Here is a 5,237-nt window from a genome sequence, read left to right as displayed (position 1 = left end):
GAAAACTTTACATTATTTCTAAAACTGCAGTATGGAAAGCATTTATGTGCATATGCACAGATACAAACTCGTTTACTGTTGGATATAAGATACAAAATAGAGAGTTGAGTGCAGCTTTGTTCTGAAGGTAACAAATCATATTGTTTACTAGTTTTAATGGGATGTACCTATAACTGTCATAATATTCTCATAAACAAGAAAAATTGCCAGAGAGTGGCTTCAACTTAGGACATTGTAAAATGTTTGCAAGTCATCTGTGGTATGGAGAGAAGAATACAGCAAAATTTTAACAGGCAGCAGACAGGGTATCATATGGTGAACTTTTCCTTCCAAATTTCCGTTAATAGAATTGCAGAAGAGATAAGACAGGAACCTTAAAGCGAAACACAACGCAATCCAACATCAAAATAAGGACGAAATACGACAATCGACTTGAATCAGCTTTCATCAATAGTAAAAACTTTCCTGACAAAAATTAATTTTCATTTTACTACGAAATGTAAAAACGGAAGCAACAATAACAGCACATTCTTCACAAGACAGTTAATAGCGTCAGGAAATACTATAGTGCATAATTTTATCTGCTCCTATCCACTAACCCGATAACAATATCATTTACATCGAATCCCAAGCGCAAATTTCGAACTCTCATATGAACGATTACGAAAACGACTTAGGCACTATATTCCCAATTTATTTCCGGATATTTGGATTCAAAACGTTAATTGCGTAGTGTCTTAAAAGCAATCGAATGTCATTTTCGTAACGTCGAGAAGTAACACTATAACAGGTAAATAAGATACATATTTACATGTTTTACCTACGTTAATTCCTTCTGTTTATGCCATCATTTTAGTGTACATGAAGCTTGGAAGATATGCCAGAAATCGCCAAACGCCACATTTTATCCCCAGGACGAGCGCTACATGCAGAACAAAAATGTGGTCATACTGGTTTGCAAGCAGTGTTAAGTGTGTGTGACAACATGTTATGGCCTTCACTGCAGACTGCAGAATCCAGCTTTGATCACCATGGAAATAGTTGTAATTGCGACTCAACTCTATGTATCTAAAAATTAATATTACATATTCAAATCTCAGAAGAGGATCCATTACTTGGTAATGTTTACTAACAACCAAACGAAGAAGACCAGTTTCCGCTTTAGCCAACGTGTTAAATATCATGGCGAAATAAAGACGTGTAGGTCTTCTAACAGACAAAGTAAATGTGTATAAATTTATTCATTTGGTATTTATCGAATGAGACCCTTAATCAAGAGGGAGAACCAGCTCTCAGAAAACATACGATCGTTGTATTACAATTTACGATCAATAATCTGCTGTACTTGATCTGTGATACCTTAATTACGCATAATTTAAACAAAGTAGGTAGAAAAAACAATTGGCAGCGGTGGGATTCGAACCCACGCCTCCGAAGAGACTGGTGCCTTAAACCAGCGCCTTAGACCGCTCGGCCACGCTACCACACAATTTGAAGTGGCAGACTAAGAGAATTGTAGGTAAAGCACACCCCTGGATCTTTTGTCGTATATGTAAATATCATGTGAATTTTGCTCATATTAGACACAAAACATTTAAAGAAAATCATTTCCTTTTCGTTTAAGTTGTTAAAAGTTATGTCAATACACAACTGCTATCATTAGTAGGGTGTGACCCCACTCCACAGTGACATGTCGGTGAACATTCAACATTACCAGAATTTTCGCAGTCGGGATGGGCAGGTTTGAAATCTCCGTTCAGATTTAATTTTCCTTTGTGTCCCTAAATCGCCGTTATAGATCTTTTGAAGAAGACACATCTGTTTTGCTTCAAATATGCTTGTCCGATGCAGGCATATGCTCCGTTCTAGTGATATTGTACTCGACGGGATTCTGAGTTCAAATATTCCTAATAGCAGCTGTATTGGGCCAAAGCACTGATAGCCCTGATGTGTATGCCGGTAACCTTCCGTAACATCCCTCGAACTTAAGTAAAATGCAACAGTTACGACCCCCGTAAACAATCAAACAATTTCCCAAACTTAACTTTGTCGAACTGTTTGGCAGTGTGTGCTTTTGCGTGAGATCTTCGTCAAACATAGACCGTTTCTGAGAGAAATTTTAATTGACGGCCGATCCGACAAGGCGGCGGACATTGTTTGTGTTGATGTTTCGCCGCGCATGTTCAGAGAGAGTGTTTTTATTATAATTTGTGTGACTGTAACGTGTTTCCACAGCTGTGAAAAATACGATCACAGATAAAAACAACAAAGCACTAACAATTACCAGTTTGGTAGAGGTGTTGCGCCTTTCTAATCATTTAATACCCATGTACATGGGACTGAAAATCTTCAACAGAGTAAAGGGTAGAGATGTAAATATGGAGACAGGTTCACTAAAGCGCAAACTACTTTAGTAAGCAATATACTCGGTTCATGTGCAGATGTCTTCTGCACATTGTCTTCAACAAAGTGATGTTACTCTACGTACGGAACGTGTATCTGATATTTTCACCCGTCCATGTCCCAGGATCCCGCATAAGTTCAAAATAACGCCTGGAAAATTTAGACATTAAGTACTGGTATAACATGACAAAAACAGTTTAATAAAATTCTTGTGCTCAACACAAACCTGTGCTGGTAAAATCTGTGTTAAAAAATTATGTAACTACGTGTATCATAATCCAAAAGTTGACGTGTCTCCTGTAAACATGATCAGATGATTTGTAAAACGTGTGTTATGAGACAAATAAAATACAAATAAAAATACAGGAAGACATTGAAAGAATTCAATGTTCTATGCACAACATACAAGCGAGAGTACAATAAATTTTTTTAAAAAAATCGGAATATTCCAATGTCATATTATTTAATGACCTTTCATTAGATGACCGAATCTTAGTAATTCTAATAACTTTTCTATTCAGAGAATAGAATAGTTTCTGAGAGTAATATTTCCTTTAGCAGAACATCATGGATGTATTTAGCTATCAACTTCAACCATTCCCTGGACCAGAATGTTTTCTTTTCCTTCTTTATACAGTGTTAAAGTTAATGCAAGAAATGCTGTGTCTGCATTCGTAGTCATTCCCACTAGTATCCTAAATACTTCGCGACACCGACGCACAGCGTGCTTCAAAAGTGACGTTAAATTTGACAAACTTAGCTGGTAAGTCTGCGCGCTTATTTGACAAATCCGTGGACAGGAAACAGCTAATTTGACAATCGCGGCCTTTAACCCTTAAAGCTTAAGCGTACGGTAAAACACACCCCCAATAGTAATAACACGTTGGTAGCATTGTTATATTTATTCTTCGACGACCTTCCACATACCTTTCAATCTTTCTTTGTAACAATGTGGAAGTTCCCCTGTAACACATTTTTCTTTAAAGGTGTATCTTCTACTGCCTGGATAAGAAACACCCAAGCATATGCTCCATTGAACTTTCTGCGGATACTGCAAATCCGAACATGATAAAGATACGGCATTAATCCTATGTAAAATATGAAGCGAACGAAAATGAGATAAATAGTCAGAGCGAAAATGACCGCATTTCAGACAGTGATCATGATGAGATACTGAGCAAGAGGTACATGGTGCTAATTCAGACGGCGTGGCTGCAATATCTCAACCCTCCGAAAAAAATCTGCACCACCTCCACTTGCTGTCACAAATCTTCTGTGAGTGCCATCCGTCACTGGAGTGGAAGAGCCAAGGCAGAACAAAGATAGACTGTTTTCTGGGAGATGGGAGGCGTGTCTCTCCACAAACGACCGGTAAACCAAAACTACCTGAAAGATTTGGTTCAGGTTAATACGCAATGAACGTTAACTTTCAGTTTACAAAAAAGTATCGGCAATGGTTGTGATCAGATATAAAAAACAAACGCTCCAAAACATACTGCCTCTGCATACATGAAAAGTATGCAACACAGTATCACATGTTATTGCATGTTTGTTTCCACTAGAGTGAAATATTTAGATATGAAGAACACCTACGGCTATAGGCATTGTAAGAAATTTTCTCCTCGCTGCTGCTGAGTCAGCCACTATACGTTGCTTCTTTTTTCCACTGCGTAATATGTTTCGAAGTTTTTTTGACGTGAAAACGTCTATTTGCTCGTCGGTCGAACTTTCTTGTGTGAAATGTCACCGTCAGACTTGATCACTAATAACAACAACACTAATAATGCGTAAACAATGACTGAGTTCATAATCAATAGATCACATCTGTTTTTGTCGCGCAGTAATTCTGTTGCCTGTGATGCCATCGAACTAAAGTACACACATGCATGTGACGTTATGAATCAGCTTTGTGAGAAGTTATAAATTAGCGTTCATGGAAACACGTTAACTAGGACGTGGCTTCGGGTGTCATTGTGAAGAGCTTGGGAAGCATTAGTAAGACCCAATTTACAACAAAATTACTCGCCGGGATATATATGAACTAGGTCGGTTAAACTGCCAAATTAATTACAGATGTCTCATATGACTCGTAAATATGCTCGGAATCACTGAAGACGCTAGTCGGTAGAAAGTTCGCGTCGAAAGGAATCAAAAATGCTTAAAAAGTCCATTGCAGAGCGAATGCGAGACTTAGGCAGTGTCGAATGGAAATTTAAACAAATGGCGCAAAGCCATTATGTAGTTGGCCCATCGAAATACAACGACCAGTGAGTCCAAACTTGTGATTTCTCTATTTTGTTACCATTATAATGACCTATGCAACCATTGCATCAAGGAGGTTGATAATTAAATTACATATTAACGCGAAACACATTATTTTATCCCGACGCTTTCGAGAAAAATCTACAGCGCGGACCCGAATGGCACACACAGAATTTGGTTTTGTATCTTTTTGCTGACACTCAACTCATATCTGCACAAGCACAATACCCCACTACTTAGCACATGGGTGTCATCTTGTGATAATCCCCAACTGCCCATCGCCGGCTTGCCAACACTTTATTCTGGCCATTGTATTGTTGGCCCTCTGTCCCTTTGTTGAAAAAAAAAGTGTTACTATTAGTGGTCATACGTTCATAAATGCATCCTATTATCTGAAAACTAAAATGACGGGTGATGGTAAGCCTAGAACGTTCCTGATTTATTCCAAATGCGTTATGGCCGAAAGATGAGATAAACAGTTCACAAGATGCACAGGTTAATTACCGTCTTTTGCAACTTTCAAGTCTTGTTACTAAGACGAGTTGAAAAAGACGTTAATTAACCTATATAAC

At 38.1% G+C, this 5,237-nt stretch overlaps 1 non-coding gene across 1 annotated transcript; it reads right to left on the bottom strand.

Annotated features, from left to right (window-relative positions):
- Positions 1 to 1,402: 1,402 nt before the first annotated feature.
- Positions 1,403 to 1,484, bottom strand: Trnal-aag. The gene has a single exon. It is a non-coding gene; the product is annotated as a tRNA-Leu (tRNA).
- Between the last annotated feature and the right edge of the window lie 3,753 nt (positions 1,485 to 5,237).

The sequence above is a fragment of the Schistocerca piceifrons genome, chromosome 1, assembly GCF_021461385.2.
Source record: "Schistocerca piceifrons isolate TAMUIC-IGC-003096 chromosome 1, iqSchPice1.1, whole genome shotgun sequence".
NCBI classification, from domain to species: Eukaryota; Metazoa; Arthropoda; class Insecta; order Orthoptera; family Acrididae; genus Schistocerca; species Schistocerca piceifrons.
This window is presented reverse-complemented; position numbering and strand designations above follow the sequence as displayed.